We start from the raw sequence: 23136 nt of genomic DNA on the forward strand, positions 1-23136 counted from the left end.
ACCGGTCAGAGGGAGCCAGAATGAAATATGTATTTTAGACTGGAAAACAGCACAGAAATAGACCAGCTAATGGAAATTTAATTGTTTCCACTGAGTTTGATGACCTCAAGTTGGCTCACATAAAAGGGCGCTCACGTAAAAGATAAATGTTTTTTTTCCATCAGCAGCGCGTCCAGTATGTTAGCATGTTAGACACCTACAAGGCTTTATCTTTCTGTTCTCTGGATAGATAATGTAGACGGACATGCACAATCAATCTCCCCTGTGGAAACACCTCTCTGAAACCACTGTCTGGACTGTGTTTGGTACATCGCAGTCTTTCTCTCACAGTCTCTGTCTCAGGTTGGCAGAGCTGTTGCTGGCCTGCAGACTGGCAGGGCTATTGTTTTCATTTCCCTTCCATTAAACACAGCCTTGGGAGAAAAGAGAGGGAAAGTAGGAGAGTGGAGAGGAGGGGTGGGGAACCATCTTGGGAGGATCTGTTGCTACTAGACAGCATGTTTATCATAACAGCTGCTGTCCACAGGGGAAACTTGGCAGGCTACATCAAAGGCTCATTCACAGCCCACCTCTACCATCTGACAAACACACACACACACACACACACACACTCACGGAAGGGCATGCTATCCTGCCATTCAATGTGCACAAGACATTGTAAGAAAACCCTATAAAAAGGCTAATTCTCAGGTTAAAGGAAGTTATGTTCCAGCCTTTATTACCTAAGCTGTTAGCTTTCGGCAGTGAGGTCTGTTTTTACGATTGTTCTGGTTTTTGTGTAAATGAATTAAAGTTCCATTTGAGTGGCGCCCCTTGTATATGCCAACACATTCTTCAGATTGAGAGCTGAGCTGGCCTCGCTTCAACACATCTCTCTCACAGACTCTTGTTAATAGGGAGCAGTCCTTACATTCCCTCCCCTCAAGACAGGGGGAGGGCGAGGGAGGGTAGGGGAAACCAGTGTGAGTGTTTTTATACAGCAATTTTACCAGACTCCTCAAAGGCTCAGAGGATGAGGTTACGATTTATTTCCTTGTTAAGTCTCACCACGCTCTGTGAGCGAGACCCCAATCATGTCACTCTGCTGCCATCATGAGGCCAAAAAAATCAGCTACAACTATCCCACTGTAGATATCACAGTTACGGTCTGTACTTTAGGAAACTTCCCCCTTCAGAAATATCTAAATTCAGTTTGAATATCAGCTAAACAGTGAGATTTACCACTGGATTTCTCCAAAAACAGACTACTGCTACACCTAAACTACAAACTGTAATTTACTGTAATTATTGTGGCTAATATAACTAGTACAAAGAGAAAGAAAGCTTGATATATGCAACAGTGAACCAGTACCCTGCAGTTTTGAATATACAGATTTTTATTTTTTTTTCTATCACTTACATATATATGTGCATATATAGGGTTACTTTTAAAATGTAATGTTTTTGTAGCATATTGCATTAGAATACTCAAGTTAAGTAACATATTGCCAACACTTATGTCAGATATGTTATATCTCCACAGCTGCACAAAACTAGACATGCACAAAACACTCAGACCAAACTCATGCCAAAAAGCATTATATTCTTTATGTTCTGTTTTTTTCTTTCTCTTCATGTGTATAGAATCTAATAAAGCATGGAGTAGACAGTGAATAAGGCTGAGAAGAACTATTATCTTGGGCTGTTTTGCTCCATGTTGGTTTCCAACATCTGGAGAACAGAAAGACAGCTGACAATCTTGTTGCTTGAGATTTATGTTTTTGTTCATGGCTCCTTACATTAGCGTCCACATCAGTTAGCAGGACATGGCCGTGCTGCAGACTGCAGTCAGAGGGCAGGAGGTGACATCATACCTTTACACAGTCGACGTTTTGACTTGCTTTAGTACAAAAAAGGTGTCACAGAAAAAAAACATCAATTATTTCTCTGATCTATTCAATTGATTTTATTATTTACACCTGTGCTTTCCCTGCTTTGATATGTCAAAATGTCCTCTGTGAAAAAGACATAGCGTCAGCATCAGTGTTGCTTGTTTGTCTGCTCTGTTTACACAAGAACACTTTGTTGAGCTTGTTTGCACTGTTATCAACAGCCTGCTTCAGTTTAACTCTTTTACAAACATTCATACCTGGTGGAGCAGTTCACCCTCAGTCCTCTGTTTAGCCTCTGAGCAGCTACAGAACCAAACAAGCAACTCTGATATACTGCTGTGATTTTCACAAATTGATTTTAGGGTCATAACACCACTCATTTCTGATGACGTGTGCCTAAACAAACATACCCATGCATGTTTCTTTTCCAATAGAAGTTCAGGAGAGGAATCAGGCTGTCAGACGTTTTACCTGCTAATAAAAGAACAGGAGACTGAGGATTGTTGCAACACTTTTTGCATTTGTCTTGTTTCTCAGAGACTATTTGGACTAAACAAACAAAATCTTTATATATTAAACTTGCATCTGTCTGCTAATTGCACAAATTATTACATCGAACATATAGTTCACAATATTTATTTGAATGGCAGAGGTCAGACATTGTAACTTACCCCAACCCTAGTTGCATGATACACATTACATACATCAAATTTCACTAATTACTTTTTCTGTTTGTCTCAACAAGCATAGCACTCTGATAATATGTATTGTTTTAGAATAATAGCAGAGTATTATTCATTTATTGTGTAATATGACCTCAATCCTAACTGTGTTATTCAATTAAATCACACAAAAGGTCAAGACAGTAAGACAACAAATATAGTTCACAAGTAATAACTTACCTCCATGTATCTTCCAGGTTGGGGGACGGTCTAACTGAGCATGTGTAGTATGAGTATCATCACTCCAGTATTGCTGAAAAACAAAACCTGTTGCAACTGACCCCCAATGCAACCAACCCCAATCTACCCTACACACACACACACACACACACACACACACACACACACACACACACACACACACACACACACACACACAGACACACACACACACACACACACACACTACAGCTGGTCTAATCTAAAGGTTAATGGTATGCAGTCACCCACTGTAGATAAATATGTATTACATAATTTCCACTGTGTTGTAATCAATCTTTTATGGTTGAGAGGCTCTTTTGCACTCAGCAAACACAAATGACACAGTATCAACTTACTCAATTGAAGTGTCACGACAAGAAATCGCAACCTTTTAATAGTTTATTATATAGTACAGTGAAACACTGATAATATTTTGTCCTGTTGAAAAGACTAAATGAGCTCTACTGCAATGGAAACGGGAAACATCATTTCAGCTAGACAGCCTACAAATGTAAAATTACACGAATGCTACAAACTCTCATCATCATTTTGCTTCCATTGAATGAATACATCAATAATAAGCAGCTCAGTTGTGGCCATTGAATATAAACAACAAGAACTGCTATAAGCATGCTGCTACTGTATCCGAAACTGCATTACCTAATCCAAAGTCACAGCCGATGTTTCTTTCTTGTTTATGTGTTATAATAGAAAATGCATGTACGAATGAATGAATGAATGAATATAAAGTACATATCACATGCTGAGGCCCCAAGTACAATAGGCCTATAACTCACATGCAGGCCTTTTGGGACTGTTATCCACGCAAGAACACACAAGCACACATATAACATGCATTGAGCTGTGTCTGAAGGGCATCAATACACAGACAAAGCTCACTGACATCAGAGCAGCAGTGCTTTTCCACTTGCTGCCATATCACATGGACCACTGGATCCCAACTACAGGTTGCCAAAGCTTCACAGAGTGTCATGAACTCTTCTAGATTTTTTTTTTTTTTTTAACTATTCAGTAGACCTATACTGTGTCTCAGCATTTCATTTATTTCTATGAAGAAAACTATATACATGAAATTGTAATATTTAAAGTTTAGAACATAATTTATGATGTAAAGTTTTAGAAAACAGATAAGGACACAGTGAAGACCTGAACAGAAGCTGTATTCACAGAGCTTTCTCTCTCCGCTAAACTAATGTTAGAAAAGTATGCAGTTGAAACAACCAAAGAGATATTAGGAGGGATGGAGAAGAAAACACTGAATTTGTCCAAAAAAATATATACATACTAATATGTATGTATGACTGGTAAAAATTTTATTAAAAAAGTATGCAATACAGACACAGGGACATAGATAATTGTATAGACACTGTATTACATAGAAAGGGTCAAAATATCATGAATACTAATCTCTGATGCATATTCACAGGTTATAATCAGCCAAAGTGCTTCGTTCATCGGTTGTTCTGTACTGTTATATGCCTTGAGTATAATATGAATTATCAATAAAATATGTTGCTTACTCAGGGATCCTCAGTGTATTCAATAATAGAAAAAGGGTCCCTCATGGGATGATTGTGGTGATGACTGTAATGAACGAAGGATGTATCTTATCATTTAAAACCTAAAGAAATTAGGGATTTAACATGTACACTTTGGGATTTTGTCTGTCTGTTTGTTTGTCTGTCCGTCTGTCTGTCTGTCTGTTGAAATCCTGCCCTCTGGATCTCTCCCTGCTTCGTCCCTGAGGCTGCCCAGCTGAAACAACACATAGTGGAGGACACTTAAGAGCCCTGCTCTAGCCTCTCTCTCACACACTCACACAGCCCCGCCAAAATCATAAGCCCTCCACTCTCATCTCCTGCCAAAACCTCTTCCTCATGGCACGGAAGTGTCAGTTGTGTTTGACAGCTGCTGTGATGAATTAGCCGTGATTTTCCAACTTCATTGTTTGTATTAACCTCTGTACTGCTCTCTGACATTGGAAAAAGAGCAGCCCATCAATGCGGTCTGGTGCAACCATATATACTCAGCTGACACAAGACTGAGAAGATTGAGGTCTCACCTTCTATGAAGTTGTAGGTCACCATGGCAACAGTCAACGTGGAAGCACATGAAAGAGGGAGATTAGCAAAATTGATGTTTGTGTGTTTACGTGCATGTAGTTTAATATACAGAAACATGTGAAGGGTTCTGACAGTGTGACTATCCTGAACTTGATGGTGATAACAGTCCTTTGGCCCCATGCAGGAAATAATATATGAACAAATTTATTCTTTTTTTCTTTTGCACGATTTGTTCTCGTTTTGTTAGTACCTACTCATATCTGTGACTCTGGCCGTGGGTTTTTTTATATTGTTTAGATATGATATAAAATGCTGACTGCTTGTAATTAATTACAAAACTACAGAATATTTGAAGTTGAACAAGGAGGAGTCATATTTTACAAGTCTTGCCACATTGATTCTCTGCACAAATGTGAGCATTTTCTGCTTTTATGTATTTTTGTTCAGGTATTTCAGACTGTTGATCAGACAAAACAATTAATTACTAACAGATTTTGAAAACTTATGCAGCCAAACTGACATAATGTAATAAGAGGTTATCCAACAAGTAAAAAATATAATTTAATAAAAGTACAGAAATAAGACATTATGTACTGTTCAATTTATAGAAATGAAAGCATCTAAATATATATAAAGCGTTTTCCTTAAACTCCAATCAGTTGGGAAAAATTGCAAAAAGCTTTCAATTTCTATTCTTTTACCAAAAATCATTTGGTCTAACAGATTATGAAATTTTACATTTTCTTTACTCTAAGTCTTATTTTTAAATCCTTCCCTCTGCTGACATGGCATTTACAGCATCATAAATGTTTTTGCCATTGCTGCCTTTTGATTTCATTGCGATGCCAGTATTGACGGTCTGTAAAATCATATGCATTTACATTTATTTAACAGCATGTCAATAAATAGCAATTTCACTACTTCTGAAGTTCTTCCTCTTAGAGCAGATTTGGTTGTTTAAGAAGTTTGGTGCATCTGGAGTTGACTTCTCCTATTTTCTCTCTTACCTAAAAATTAAGAGATTATAAAAGAGAGAATTCAAGAGAATGTTGAGGCCCAATGTGTCACACACACACACACACACACACACACACACACACACACACACACACACACACACACACACACACACAGGAGAGAAACGATGCAGTATGGGAGGCAGACAGGGGAGACAGAGTCCTCTCCTCCAGGCAGATGGAGGCAGTGATGCTGTTTCTGATGACTGGGCCCCAGAGACCAGGGCAGACTCTCTGCTGCCAGTAAGCTCATATTCTGGGCTTTGTTCTCTGTAATCTGCCAACCTGTGGAGCATCCGGACAGATGAGACACATTTAGAGGGCTGTGAGCAAGAACACAAGCTTTCAGATGGGGTACCAACAAAGCCTCTTTCATTAACCTGACTTGGATTGAGGATTTACACCATTTTAAAAGGATTTGGCTCTGTGTGCGTGCGTGCGTGCATGCGTGCGTGCGTGCGTGCGTGCGTGTGTGTGTGTGTGTGCGTGCGTGTGTGCAGCAGCAAATGTGGCTTTCGTAATATTAACGGCAATGCAGGATTAAAGACAGTTGTTAACAATAAGGCTGTCAGTTGTCAATACTCAAGGATTTACATGCAGATTATGAATTGTCTCGCTCATGAACTCTAAGCCTACATGTCCCTCTGCAACACAAAGGCATTATTCTTTTAACATGTTTGTACAAAAGAGGGCAGCAGAGAGTGAGCTCTGAACCTCAGGGATAGAAGTCACCATATGCAGAGTATCAGTGCACACATGCATGAAGTGCATCAGTGTGGTTCATCACACAGAAAGAGTTTCTCTTGCACGTGGTGCATGTGCTTAAAAACCACCCATATTTAGCACACATCAAGACAGAGGAGCATATGCAGAACGGCAGTGTAACTTCTAGTTCAGCTATCAAAGAAACACTGGCACTCAGGAAAGTATATATACCATCTCACATGAAATAGTAGGGAAAGCACAGGTGTTTCTAATGATACTAGTGAAGTTTCTGTACCTACCTACATGAGGTCAAACAGAGCCAGGGTCAGGGATGGATAGACAGATAACATGTAACTGGGATTACATAATCATATTACAAGAAAATAATCAACTATAATCAGCCTAGATTACATTTGAGAAAAGTGTAATTTGTTTATAGTTACATTGTCAACATTGTTTTTTCTGATAACTATTAATGCTCTATTAACACATGAACTGTGTAAAATTGCAAACTCTGGAAATAAAGTCAAAGACAGCTCTCACACAGTCATTACTCTGCACGTCTCTGTTTTCAGTCCTAATCATGATGCAGGCCAAGTTCACTTTAACAAAATTTAAATACATAAATCCCAGACACATATCAAACTTTCATCTTGAAATCATATCGCAGAGTAGGAAACTCACAGTCATTTTGGCGAGGTGTGAAGCATTTTATTGCTATAAACATAAATAATGCAGTGACACTTGTGCGTAATGTTGCATGATGGATGCCATAGACAGACAGACCTGACAGCACTGCACCATCCTGGTAGAAATACAAGTTTCTTGTATTTCTTCAAATTTCTTCTCAAAGTAATCCATAAGTATTCAAATTAGATTACATTTTTTATAATCCAGTGGATAATGCTTGTAATTTGTATTCAGTAACTTGATACACGTCAAAGTAATTTTACCCAGCCTCGGTCAAGATGTTGCTCTTGTGCATGTTGGCTCATTAGAAAAGCTCTGATACACTAAATTGAACAGGACCTTGATTAACATAATTGATAATGCCTGTGTTTACACCACTATTTCACATCAATGTGGCTGCCATGAAAAAATGTCTATTGTTCCTTTTTCTTCAATAAGTACATAAAAATTAAAAATTAAGTAAATGAGTAAAAATAAAAAATGAATTAAAATGTTTTAACTTGTTTTAACTGATTCATTCATTATCACATTTATTATAAAATATACAAATTTGTGAGGTTATCACAGTGTTTTTAATAGAAATACAGATTTAGAAGTGATTTCATTGGATGTCATTGACTGAGCCAGTCTAAGCTAATGGACCAGACAGAACTGCACTGATGTTAGACACATGCACCCACACACAATTCCCACTCCTACACCTACGTGGGTGGATAGGTGGGTGCTCATGAGTGTGGAGTGCGTGCCAGCAGCTGAGCTAAGGGTCACAGGCAAAGGAAGACTACAGCACAGCACGTCCAGTCACACATTCGCTCCATGTGACCTGCCACTGTCTGTAGGACAGAGTCTGAGAGACATGAGAGAGTGCTTTGGGGTAGAAGCCAGACACACAAAGAGGTGTGTGAGAGTGCAGTAACATCATTATTTCATGAGACCTGTTGTGAGTGCTCTGCACCTCAAGGCAACAGGACCTATAGAGATGTAGCCACCGGGGTGAAAATGATCCGATTCAGATTACCACAGGCAGACGTACAGAGAGACGACAACCTAAATATACACACAGTGCTCCCACACACAAACAGATGTGTATGCACATACTAACTCGCAGTGTTTTCGTGTTCATGCATCACTGCTGCTTCATGCCTGATACATAAACTCTCCAGCACCCATCTGCAGCAAGAGACGTCCCCTAACAAGCTAACAAATATGTGTTCTGACAGCAGTCACGTTTTGCTGAATCACTCACGCACCGGGTCCTGCTCCTAAACAGCAGACACGGTTTTTATTTGGAAATGAGGGTGGGGGTGGGAGTCGATGACATCATTTCCTGTTGACAAAATGCCCGTGACACCCCTGCAGGGGTGACAATGATGAGGATGGAGAGATGGGCGCTAAAGTCACCCCACTGGGCATATATACAGGGACACACAGTGACAGACAGGCTGGCATCTTTTGGCTCCTGTTTCTGGAGAGACACACTAAAGCTGATACATCCTTTCTTAGCACTGTTGAGTGTCATTAACACTGACCTTCATTTGCTGAGTGTGTTTTCCCTTTCTCTCTCTCTGGCACCGTCTTTTTCACTTACAAACACACACTCACTGTGTATGCTTTCACTGCATGTGAACCAGATCACTAATCTAATTGAATGGTTTTCCCAGGGGAATATAGTCTGTCTCAGCATGCACTGGGTTCAGCTACCACTACCTTAAAAAAAACATCATGCCCAACTAACAAGTACACAACTAAACTTGGACATTTCAGTCAAGCCTGTTTCATTCACTCTCCCCTCTTTCTTAAGTCATAACAGCATCTCAGCCACACCTCTTGGCTTGTATCCAATTTATATTTTCCTCATTCCTGGTTCACATAAGCACGATGCTACCACACCTCTCACTTACATTCAGGAGATGATTTTAGGGGGGAATTGAGGAGGGATGCCATACACTTTGGTCAAAATGACCAAAATGCAATCCCTCATGTTAACCTGCCCCTCTCCATCCCCTAGTAGCAGAGAGAGTCTGTAGGCAGAGGGTTTGTCTGAATATGTTAGTCTAATCTGCCTGACTCATTGATCTTTTATCTGACTGAGACTTGTGACAGTTAGAATCTATGACCATTTTACACTTGGATCTCTAATATTCTAACTTTTAAGAACCAAGAGTGTTGTTTATGAGTCAGTTCACTCATCAAGGGTGAACAAAACAAACTAGGTCCATCCCCACTTAAAAATTAAATTGTCTACTGCCAATATCCAACATCCAACCACCACTTTCCACCCCTTTCAATATACTTCTGTGTATTTATGGTCTGGGGCTGTTTTTTGATGGCTTTTGCTCCTTATATTCCACTGAGGTAAATGTCAATGCTACAACATGCAATATTAACATTCAACATTAGTATACAGTTGTGAAAAAAGCCTGGTCTATAAAGAAGTATTTTTCTGAGTTTAGGGTGGAATACCTGCACATAACTCGATGAATAAATGAAGTGAATGACAGGTCTTATCGCTCAGTATCAGTGCCCAACATCATAAACACTCCTGTGTTAATGGAAGCAAATTCCTGCAGCTGCAGCTTCAGAGCAATTCCAAAATCTGGTGGAAGGCCTTCCCATGATGTTCTTTACAAACCTCTGAACACAACATTTATTCACATGACAACAACAAAAATATACAGGTATTGGCCTACAATCCCTTCAGGTGAGGCAAGTGAGTGCTTTTAATAGTGACACAAAGCATTTAAATTGTATTAATACAAAAAAATAATGAAAATAATGGTAGAGGAGACCAAATTAATCACAAGAAATAATAAAGTAATAACTCTGGACATAATCTGATCTAATAAGATGTTCAGGGTGTCACAATGACATTATATTTGATGAAGAGTATATTATGTCTTGTTTAGGATTTGAAACTCAAAGCTTTGGACTTGGAACAAGACTTAGGACTTGTCAGTCTTGACTTGGGACTTTGAGTGGAAAGACTTGAGAGTTACTTGTGATTCTCAAAACAATGACTTGGTCCACCTCTGCTTTATATACTTTAACCACCATTACACTGCTTAAGTAAATGCATTTAAAAGTAAATCCTTCTAATGTCCTCAAAAGTTACCCAGCTTGGTGTGACACACGGGCCATTTTTAGACTGTCAGACCTGTCAGCTGGGAACTGATGGTGCTTAATGTTCCACTGATTATCTCCTTTCACCACGTGGTCCTTCAGTGTGTGTGTCTGTGTGCATGCACTCTGAGGTGTGCTTTTATATAAGTGCCTACCAAGTTGGTCGGCAGGATGCTTTCTGTTTATCCATCTTGGGTCAGACTGACATGATGCAGAGCTGATGAAAGGATGGAAAGAGTCTGAATCAGTAGATTATTTATGACTGTGCTTCTGGCCCAGACTTCTTCCCTGGTGCCAGTGTAAGAAATTTACTGTCTGCAGTGGTCTGGATGCTCATTGCATTATTAGAATACCAGATTCAGCCTAGAAGGACAGTGAGGCAGAGATGGTGAGGAAGGACAGTGAAAAAAAAGTGTGGATGGAGGGAGAAAGAGAGGAGAGTAATGAACAATGTGGACCAAGAAACATTTAATTTATTGGAGAGCATCAGCAAGTGCACATGATGAGATGCAGATGGGAAATCACTCGTCTGTATCAATAATAGAAAATGAAAACTGGCAAATTACAGAAAAAAGAATGGGGTGATCATTTTAAAAAGAGGAAGAAAATGTAATGTTTTACTTCTTGTTTTATTCAGAGCAATGCTTCCCTCGTGCAATAACTCAAGCTGTGCTCATATGAAACACAAATTTTGTGTTTTATTATATAAGGTCTGGTAGACCTGGGAGGCCTGGAAGGAGATCAGCAGCATACTAATCAGTAATTGAAGGTGGAGCGGACGCTCCATACAGCTCTTTAGATTCATGTCTCATGCACAATGGACCAGACAATTACTTTTCAGGATGCTTTAAATAATTATTTTAGTTTTTAAGCATCGGACATATCCTATTTGATGCATATGAAGCAACACTGCAACTGTTCAAATGTAGCTTTCCCATTGTAAAGCATGATGTAAAGCATGATGGTGATGTTATTAACACTCATTTTAAATAAATGACTTGTACTTTGAGGTAAAAAAAGACCTTGGGTTGGGTTCACTTAAAGTTGGGTTCACTTAAACAAACCAAGTACTTAGATGTTTTGCTTTTTTCAATAGCAAAATGTAACTAAGTACATTACTCTTGTACTTAAGTATCCCACAAATTAAAGGCACTTTACATAAGTGAGAATGAAAAATGCCTCTAAAACAAATTGTCTCAAACCATCTAGTTATTGAAAGTAAAAAAACAGACTTATCTGGCTTCTCTAGAGTCTTTATTTAGATCAGAGCTGCCCAAACTGGGGCGCTCAGACCAAAGCTGGCTAACCATAATGTTTGATTCAGCCCACCAGATGTTTATAGCTTTAATTAAGAATGAATATATAAATTGTTATTTTTGCTCCAAGTAAGAATGTTTACTGAAATATAAATATAATGGTTTATTATTGTTTAGCAATTTACAAAATGCAAAGTGAGCCAGCAGAAGAAAAATCTAAATCAAATCAATATTTGGTTTGACCACCCTTTTTCCTTCAAAACAGCGTTAATTTTTCCAGGTACACTCACACACAGTTTTTAAAGGACCTCAGAAGGTAGGTTGTTGCAAACATCTTGGAGAACTAAGCACAGATCTTCTGTGGCTGTAGGCTGCCTCAGATCCTTCTGTCTCTTCATTTAATCCCAGACAGACTTGATGATGTTGATGACATTGGCTGTATGTTTGGGGTCGTTGTCTTTCTGCAGAATAAATTTAGGGGCCAATCAGACGCCTCACTGATGGGCGTCAAATATTTCAAATTCAGCCCAGAGCACCTGCTGCCATTTTTCTGCACCCCAGTTCCTCTGTTTTCATGCATAGTAGAATCACTTGGCCTTGCTTCCATGTTGGCGGTATGGCTTTTTGGCTGCAGTTCTTCCATGAAGACCACTTCTGGCCAGACTTCTGTACCTGGGTCCTACTGGTTTCTGCTAGTTCTGAGCTGATTGCACTGCTGGACTTCTGATTTGGAAGGGAAGTAAGCATAATGTGTCTCTCATCTGCTGCACTAAGTTTCCTTGGCTGACCACTGTGTCTATGGTCCTCATTGTTGCTCGTTTCTTTGTGCTTCTTCAAAAGAGCTTGAACAGCACATCTTAAAACCCCAGTCTGCTTTGAAATCTTTGTCTGGGAGAGACCTTTCTGATGCAGTAGAACTACCTTGTGTCTTGTTGCTGTGCTCAGTCTTGTCATGGTGTCTGACCTGTGACATGAAACTGTCTTCCACAACTTCACCTTGACAGCAGAGTTAGTCTGTTCCTCACACAGTTTTAAGCCTCCTACACAGCTGTTCCTGTTTCAGTTAATGACTGTTTCAGCCTACACATGAAATAGATGATCATTAACACCTGTTTGGTATAATTGGCTAATCATACACCTGACTGTGATCCTACAAAATCCCTGAGTGTGTGCAAGTGTACCAAGAAGAACTGATGCTGTTTTTAAGGAAAAGGGTGGTCAAAAGATTTTTCTTCTGTTCACTCACTTTGCAATTTGTGACTCGATTAAAAGTTAACAATTAAATTTCTGAAAGCATTCTTATTTTACAGCATTTCTTCACACCTGCCTAAAACTTTTGCACAGTACTGTAAACATATTTGCTGCAACTTCACTCACTATCATTGAACTTTTAGACTGTACTGCACTATCGGCTTGAATTTATGTATGTTGCTTGACTTTTGAATTTTACTTGAATAGTTATAAATTTAAGCTTCCCTTATATAATTTTATTTTCTATTCTTAACCACCATTAATTTCATGTTTGGTTCTAACTCTTTGCTGTCACATGTCATTGTCCTCATAATAGTAATTGTACTTTTATTGAAGAATAATATAGATATATATTTGGTTTTAGCTGCTCCCAACAGTTCTGCCATTTTTGTTAGTCCAGTTTTTTGTGTCCAGTGAGTCAGGTAAGCAAACAAACCATTGAGAGAAACCAACAAAACTTACTGTATTGAAATACAAGCAATGTAAATTTTGTAATTTGGATTTATTAACAACATACAGTGTACCCAGGACCCAGGACTTTGAACACTTTATGTAAATTCCTCACCTTTTAGCAAACTTGCCATTCTAAGTTCAAAACAAGAAAAAACAGTCAGTGACTACGTTGGTGTGGATCTGATGAGAAAGTGGGTGGGGGGTTGGGGATGAAGGGTTTTCAGTTCATAGTTTTATCTTATGTAGCTAGTTATCTGGCCAGTACTGTCAACAAAGAGTACAGTGTCTTTATAGATACACAAGGTGTTGATATGAGTTTTGCACACTCAACTAAACAAGTATTGTGGACAAAAATAAACAAGTTGTTTTTTACTTTAAAATCTCAACTCTACTTTACTTTTTGTGAGGCAATGAGTTTGCATAATTTTTTGAGTACAACCAACTTATTAGATTTTACAGTGCAGATGACTCATGACAAGAATTTCAAATTCCTTTTTAACAATGCTCTGTAACAGAATTCAATAACACATTGTGTTCTTGCTTCCTGCATCAATGCCGTTCCACCCATGAGGTCTCCACGCAGCCGTTCAGTAAGATAAAACAATGCTCAGTCATTAGTGTGTATACAACACACTCCTCACACCTGAACTGTATCTCCTGGGAGGGAGATGTGGGACAAAATTTTCTGAGAAATCTCCTCAGGGGATGAGCTGATCTCTCTTAGCTGACATCAGGTCACGCTGTAACCTATAAACAAAGAGGGCATCACAGACATTGTAATACATCTAATATGCCTCGGTTTATTGAAAATGAGTCTTAACAGTGTCAATGATCTGCATGTTAAAAAGTGGATTTTTCCAATCTCTACATGAAATTTCATGATTTATTGAGTGTTTATTTGCCTGAATGTCTTGTTTGGGGGGTGTGTGCGCAGACAAACAGTTGTTTATTTACACATGAATCTGAAACAAATTGATGCACCCTAGCATATCAATACATCTCATAAGGACATGTGTTTCATTTTTTTAGTATCAGTTAGCTGCCACTGTAAGTTTCTTCCGTTTTCTCTTTCCTCCTGCCTCAGGCTGCACCGCTCTCGCTGGACGCCTGCTGCCTCGCTCACACAAAGCAAGCGCTCCCCCCTCCCTCTCCTGTGTCTCCTCTTCATTTGCTCAAAACAGACCGTGCTGAAAACAACAACAAAAGTGACATTGTACTGTGTCGCACCACCAAACCTTCATAATGTGCAAGTGTGGAATAAGTTTGGGGTTTATCAGAAAGATAAGAAACACAGCTGCAAATCATTTATGCAAAACATGTCAGACAGCAGAGTTCAGAGCCACGAGTCTGACCCACAGAAACGTCATGTCAGTGTGACAGCAGGTGACATGGAGCATTACTGTTCCTCCACACTAATAAAAACCACAGCACTCTTCATATGAAACTGAGCAGCAGATCATCTTACTGCAAAAATATTCATATTTTAAACAGCTTTAAAGTGTGTTCACAGTTTCTCATTTAGGTTAGAGTATCTCATTTACACAAGACTCATAATAAGATGTAAACACCACTGTAACGTCTCTTTCTCTCTGTCTCTCCTGTTACTATATTTAGTAAAACTATCAGGATGTCTTTTTTTGCAACTAATAGTGTAATGTAGCATTAATTGAATGAAAATATAAAGATTCACACATTGCATTGTCTTGTATTGCATCAGACAGTATTGTATCATGACAGGGCTAAATCGTATTGAATCGAATCATTGGCCATTTAAAGTTTTTAAGATATATTGTATCGTTGAACATGTATCAAGATACATATCGGTCTCAGTCAGTGAGATACCCACCCCTAGTTATTACTCTGCAGATTCATCACTACTAACACCAGCTTTCAGACTATCATATTGTTTTTATATTGTCATTTGATTTTGTTGTAAAAATATTGATGTAGAAGTATTGCAATATTCATTTGAGTTTGCAAGAACTCAAATGAAGCATTACAAAAATGTCCATACTAGTTACACCAGTTCCCTGTTATAAAAACACAGCACTAAGTTCTACAGATGAGTTAGCTCTATTTTTCCCTAGAAGTATTTGTCAGAACTCACTTATAAGCTTATCTGCCCACAGCGTGGTATGTGGTTTTGGCACATTGCCACTGTTTTGTTGAGAAAGTATTTCCTACGAAACCTCTCTAACTTAGTTCCTCTACAATGTCTAAATATGGTATTTCGGGAAACAAGTCATCTGTCTTTCTGATAAACAACATTTTCAAGATAGTGGAAATTACCACTGAAAGCTCTACGGAAAAGTCAGGAAAGCTTCCCACTGGTACAGATGAACTCTAGTGTAGTATGATTTTTCTGGGCTCCCTGTGTTTGTGTTGACATATGTTAATGTATTTGTCTAACTTCACATAAAGCGGTGATGTGCAGCTGTGTCTGTTCAGGCATGTACAGCTGACCTGCTAATAGGGGTTTACATGAATGGGACAAAAAATAACCACTGCATTTCTTCAGTCTACTGCACTTCTTGCTACATCCTGGGCTTTCAATTCCATCAATATTTCATCATGTCTATGTTTTTGTGAACTGTTGTAAAACTATAAAAACACATATGTGACTTACATGTGAAACTGTACTTCACATGTTATAAATTTACATGTATGTGTGGTTTTTGGACATTTGACAGAAAAAAACACTGATATACACGTGCATGTTTTTTTGGACCTTTCATAAGTGCTTTCCTAAACATATTACACAATTCCAGAAAAATATGAGAAAATGCATGAACATTGCAGCAACAAAATCATGTATCAGTTCTCAAAACAAAACATAACATACCACACATAACAAAAAGTGAAAAAAGAGTAAAAAGGGTAGAGTTAGTAGGAAAAGGGAAAGAGGATGAGAAAAGAAGGCAAGCAGGCTGTTTGACAAAGATTCAGTCTGTCTCCTGCCACACTTGATTTTTCCCTTCATGAAAGTACATGTGAGAAGGTGTGAAGAGACATGGGGGGAAGCTCAGCGTTAAAAAGGTGTTTTTGGGAATGCAAAATGATGGACTTACCTTTCATCAAAAGGTTGGCAATTGCTAATTAGTTGCCTAATTGGTAGCCCCAAGCTACCAAAGGCCCTATAAAATGCCTCAAAAACCTACATTTTAAGTTTATTTTCTTACTTTTTACCAGTTTAATGCTATTTAATTATATTTTTCTAAAACTCCATATGCTGAGATGGCATTAGAATACTTCATTCATGAATCTCTCAGGGCCTCCCCACTAACTTCAACAACAACAATTGGCTCAGCATGACGTAAAGACTGTTTAAAAATGAAGGAAAGTTACCCCAGCAGTGCTGAAAAAAGGAGGAAGCAGGATGATATCAAAAGACAATACCCACCCCAGTCCAAGCATGTTTAGCCTGCTGCCATCTGCCAAGAGATACAGAAGTAGCCACTGCTGTACCACCAGACTTCAGAACAGCTTCCTGTCTCTTCAGTTCATCTGCTATACTGCACCATAAATAAGACTTTATATTTAGGAATAATTTTAAGGATTGGAAAAGAGGGAGAACAGAGGATGTGGAGGGTCCCAATGGCTGGGTTTGCTTCAGGCCCAGTAATGACTAAATCTGCCCTTGGTGATGGATGATTTCGTCACTACAAAGAGGAAGAGAATTCAAAAGAAATGGCTGTGTTCAATGGAATAGAGACACTTCAAAGCAACAGAATGAATTTTCAGAAGTTATAAAAGATTATTTAGCCATTTAATTATTCATGCCCGGTGCTCTCTGGGTCGAGGTTATGGCTGCACCTACAATGCAGCCCCGGCTGCTGCTGAGTCAGGATTAATGTTATGGCACAGCGTTTCCCCGAATGCCCCACATGAATGATTTAAACCGAAATCACGAAACATATTTGTGTGCACTGACTCAAGGCATTGGCGCCGAAGGACACTTTGGATGAGGTGGGAGAAGCTATGCAGGTGGGATGAGAACGGCTCTGTGGTTGCAGTCTCATAACACCAGACGCCTGAGGGAGAGAACAATCACAACGTCATCATCACATGAACACAGCGGTTATATAAGCAGCTGTTGTTAGACAGCAGGACAATGTTCCCTAATTAGCACCACATGGTAATCGCACATACAAGCATGCAGTTTGCTGATATATGGTGTGACTGAGATACACACAGTCATGATAAAACTCTAACTGACTGACTCCAATCAAATCTCATTGTGAAAAAGTATACATGAATTTAGTGGAGTCAAATAATCTTTTCTATTTCTATAATCTTTAAAATTTCTAGAATTTATTTTCAATACACTTCTAACCTTATAACGATGAGTTGAATGACTGTACTGTACCGACTTCAATGAGCTCATTAAATTAAGTTTCTAGAGAAACATGTTAAGCATATTAGCAGACTTCCCAGCATGCATTATTTGAGAATTAAAACTCTTTGACCCTTTTTTACTTACTGTACATGTTTTCTCAAGTACAACCAGTGGTGGACAAAGTACTCAACCCCAGTACTTGAGTCAAAGTATAGATACTCCTGGCCAAATATTACTCAACTACAAGTGAAAGCTGCTCAGTCAACATTTTACTTGAGTTAAAGTACTAGAGTACTTGCTTTTAAAACTACTTAAGTATCAAAAGTACATGTTTTTAAAAAATACTTAAGTATTCAAAAGTACAAATTACAAAGTACATTTTCTAATATCAATACATGCTGTATTGTTTTCATGATGTATTTACAGAAGCTTGTAACTCTCTGAAACATCTAATGATGCACTGACTTGCTTGTAGAACCACTCTGATACACAAAGCCTATAGAAACAACTATAAAAACTTCAGCATAGAAATACAATCAAAAACAAAAAGGACAGTTATTGTCATTTTCTGATGTAACTGTATTAAAATCACATCATAAAAGCAGATTAAAGCTAACTGTAAGGAGTTCTCCAAGTCTGTTAAATAACTGAGATTTCTTTCTGGCTTCAGAGGCAGTATATATACATGGATTATGTGGTATTCTTCACCCCAATAAAAACAATCCAACTTTAAAAGCTACCTGGAATAATTAATAATTATAATAACATCTTGAGATTTAATTTTGTCTTTCTCCTGCTGTCACCATTACCGCTTTTTGTTTGAATGAAAGAGGGAGAGCTTGCTTGTGCTTGTTAGTGCACCTGGACGTATTTCTGCTTCTACATCAGTCCCATTTGAGAGGAGCTACTGTGATTGGTTGCTTTCTGTGAGGAACACAGCATGTGACCAATTACATTTTAGAAAAGAAAAAGCAGCAACAGCTGACTTCAACGATGTGCTCAGTCAAAAAGTAACAACAACCTTCCTAGAAATGTAGTGGAGTCAAAGTACAATATTTGTCTTTGAAATGTAGTGGAGTGAAAGTCAGAAGTTTCCAAAAGAAAAAAAACAAATACTCAAGTAAAGTACAGATACTCAAAAAATTTACTTAAGTACAGTACTCAAGTAAACGTACTTTACTACTGTCACCAGTGAGTACAACTGAATTAATATCAAGTTTATTTGAGTGTTTCACTTTTTGAATCATTCCAAAATTGTCTCAGTTTGTCTTTTCAAAGTCAACTTAAATTTTTTAGACTTTCTGAGTTAAAACAAACAGCTTCTTTTAACAGTGCTTACAAGTAGTATAATAAAATCTAGACAAGACAAATGTGCCCTCCTGCAGTAAAATCAAACTGTGCATGTCTTAATTTCCTGCTTCACCACTTACAATGTTTTTAATTTTGCTTTATCTTAATTTGGGGGAATTGCGTGATTTTCCTCTTCAGGCAAGCAGCTGAGTAGCTCTAATCATAGAATTAAATTGGAATCTCACAGCGGGTTTTTATTGACTGGCCATATGGATTCACACTGACTGGTTGCCGAAGTGCTGCACGCAGAGCAGCGACAGACTGTCAGGATGCCTTCAACACGACCATAAGTAAGCAAAGTTAAAATCAGTTTCCTCTGACTGTGGGCCAACACCGCTCAGTCATCACTGCCTTAGGTTTACATAGAGATTAAACAGGATCGTGTTCCTAATCTGACACAGAAGCCCCCTAACACACAGACAACATGTACAAGATATACCTGCTGCACATGCACAGACAAAACTTTAAATACAGCACATTTAGTTCAATGTGCCCTCTTTCCAGTAAAAATATCTAGCATCAGGCTTTACTTTCCATCAGTCAAGAATGTATTATTTAACATATTATATTACAGTCCAATTATCAGCCATCAGCCAGTGAGGCCTGTTAGTGGACTCTAGAGACTGTGGCTTTATTTATCTGCATGCCAGTTGGCTTATTATTTCTTCTGTAACGATTACTTGTGGTATTTAGAGAGACCGCTGGCCTGATTGTTAGAACTTAAGTGGTTGTATATTGATTCCATTTTAGTATTTGTTAACCTAAATACTTGTCAACATAAACAGCACAGTTGCTCATGAGTTCAACTTTGCTTACTTATGATAGTGTTGAAAGCATCCTGACAGTGTGCAAATTGTCTAACTGAAATAGAAGCATATTGCTAATAAGCTATGAATGTTTGGTATGATGACAATGTGATTTTGTGGGGACTTTGTCAATCAGTTTGTTCCTAACGACGTCACTGCACTGCATTGCTTATGGGAGCCTCAGTCAAAAGCATCCAGTTTCACCTATGCAGTTTTAATAGATGGAACTATGTGTTGATTGGGTGAAAGTGTGCTCTATCAATCACCTTATGATGTTCCTTATTTGTTCTTTGTTTTCTTCAGATGACATTAATTACATAACTAATATGTTTTGAGAAGAAAATTGGCTAAAATTTTGCTGGTTGTTTCCTACAGTAGTATATTCTTTGGGACCCCAGTCAATCATTAAATATGTTGGTAGCGTGTGGAGAAACATTTGCTTGTAACACTTTATTGTAAGTGTAAATGAATTATCATATATTCATACATCATTTCAGTCATGAAAGGGCATGCATTCATACTACACGAACTATCAGAAATGTACAAAAATTTTAACAATATTTCATGCATTACTTAATGCAAAAACAATATGTTAATTACCACAACAACTAAGGTATTTCAGTCATCATGATTTTTGAGTTATGTTCATGTCTTCAGGTAAAGGGAGAGGACAAGAAACTGTTTGGTCATAGCAGTGCACCTCTTTTCTGTTCCAACTGTTGTAATCATGATTAACTAAGCATTACTAAGCATGTCCCTTCAAATAAAGTAGTGACCTGTCCATCTTTAACACTGATAAATGATATATGATTATTCATGGCATATATGAGGTCACATGCATTATTAATCATCTGTTGCTTAGTCATTCATGATACATACATACATACATGAGTTTATTTTCCTAACTCAATAATTGATAGTCTAAAATTCTGGTCTAATTTGCATTTGTATTTTTCCCAAATACATGACTTAATATAACAAATACCTATACACTGCTGTGGCAGATCAGTTTTCTGACCTGTCCCTTTAACTGCAGACTTATCTATGAAGAAGACATGAACATCATTAATGACTAAGAAATAATGATAATTAAAATACCTTAGTTGTTGCATTATTTAACAGATTGTTCTTGCAATAAGTAAAGCATGAGACTTCATACATGAAGTCATGTATGAATTTATGATAATTCATTTGTAATTGTTATAAAGTGTGACAGATTGGCTCTTCACATTATGTCTCTACTGTTAGAAACAGCTGATCAGAGGAAACAGCTGCAATAACTGTCTACAGTTAAATAGCTGCATTCATTTTTGTTTACATCTGTGTTGTAACCAAAGGTGAAAAAGGTCAAACACACTATGTTATCACTGGCTTTATAAATGCTCTTTAATGCTCCTTTGCTCAGTTCCCCTGCACTTCTTCCTGCTTCAACCTCCCACCCCTCCCTTTTATAAACAGAAGGGGGCGTGGTGTCAGGCTGTAATCGATTCAAGGACATGTCTGCAGCCATGTCTACAATGGCGATGGCTACAGCCAACTGCAGTGTGCTGCTTTATGAATGGCCACCAGCTGCAGCCCTTTGATAATGAGATGCTCAGCTGACATAATAGTCTGACACCTTGGGGACACGCACACACACGAACAGCTCTGCAGTCACACACTGCACATATATCACAGTAATATCTTATTTTATATTTTAATAACAGAAACTGTGGAGTTTTGGAAACTCTAATATATATGATTTTACACATCATTTTCTGATTACACTATTATGCAACTGAATTCCATGTTCACATAATAAGTATAGATAAATTAAAGAAAGGCTATGGTATAGAGATTATATTGATTTTGATCTTAAAGTACAGACAGAGTATTTGGTTTCCACCACAAAAGCCTTTATTAACTATTGTTTTAACAAAATAGAGGTTACATTATAAACAAAACATAAAAATAAAAATAAAGTTATGTTAATGTTGAACATGCAAACATGGTTAACATTCACTGCAAAAAGAGAAAAACAGTACAGATCAATACAGTCAGATGACTGCAGGTGTTACAACACAAAAAGGGTTGCATAGGATTTACAAAATAAAAAAGCTCAGTGAAAGAAATTCAGTGCCATATCATGGTTATAAATAAGACAGAAGTGAATTAGGCTTTCCACAGTGAGAAGAGAAAAGAGAAGTAAAAGAGGACAAAGAATGGAAAACATCTTGGTTAGTAGCTATTCACAGGAGAAGCTTTCATATACATAGTAACGTGCAACCCTGCCGCTTTCCTTGTTCTCATTCAAAGTGCATTAGGCCTGCTTTGACTAAGTCTCCTACAATCATAAGTCGTTCATGACAAAAGTTATCAAAGTGCACCAAAGTGCATCCTGCCCAGATACAATATGTGCCTCTATCATAGTCTAGAGTCCACGTTTTAATCCATCTAATCACATTATTTCTTTACAAACAAGCACTTGCATTGTTCTTGCCTCATATCTTTAAGTAAACTCATATTTTAGTAAGGCAGTGCATACCTATAGTTGTGCAAAGGCAGGTTCCAATATATCCATTTCATTCAGAAACACTGCTCACATGTTGGTACCTATTTCATATTTCAGGGAAAAATCTTTGAAGAAAAGTTTGATTATTAAATTGAATAATAAGTGTGCTTTCTGATTTTTGGGGGGCTCATTTTAGCTTCCAACTTCACAGGATCATCAGATAATACACTTTTACCATCCACTTCTCTCAAACTTCTCTCAATTCTGCTTTTAAAATGCTTCAAAATACACACAACGTAGAACATTAATAGGAAGACATTCAATATGAAACATTAACACATTTACATACACGTCTATACAGTATATCAATGAGTTCTGATGCAAAATGTTATGTATACATTGAGGTGAAAAACAGACCAGAAGCCCTTCATTTTCTCTATGGTAGGGATGCACCAATAACAACAGCAGTGTGAGAGGTACTAGGCTAAAAGTGAGCAATGGTTGGAAACTTAAACCAAAGAGTGACATGTGATAGAACATGAAGAAATATCATATTCATACGGCCAATCCAAAACTGTACAATGTTAATTAAACAGAGCAAATCCTGCGGAATGTTAAAACTTAAAAAACACAGTGTGTATTGGCAATGACTGGTTGCTATTGATGCATCTCTCTGTACCCACGTCAGTAGTCTCAGCCTGGATAATTAATGCTTTCTGGTATTACAGTGGCATGGATTTACAAAGACCAAAGCGGACAATATGCCACTGATTTTACAATATAA

This window comes from Lutjanus erythropterus, chromosome 1 (genome assembly GCF_056507025.1).
Source record: "Lutjanus erythropterus isolate fLutEry1 chromosome 1, fLutEry1.hap2, whole genome shotgun sequence".
Classification (NCBI taxonomy): domain Eukaryota; kingdom Metazoa; phylum Chordata; class Actinopteri; order Lutjaniformes; family Lutjanidae; genus Lutjanus; species Lutjanus erythropterus.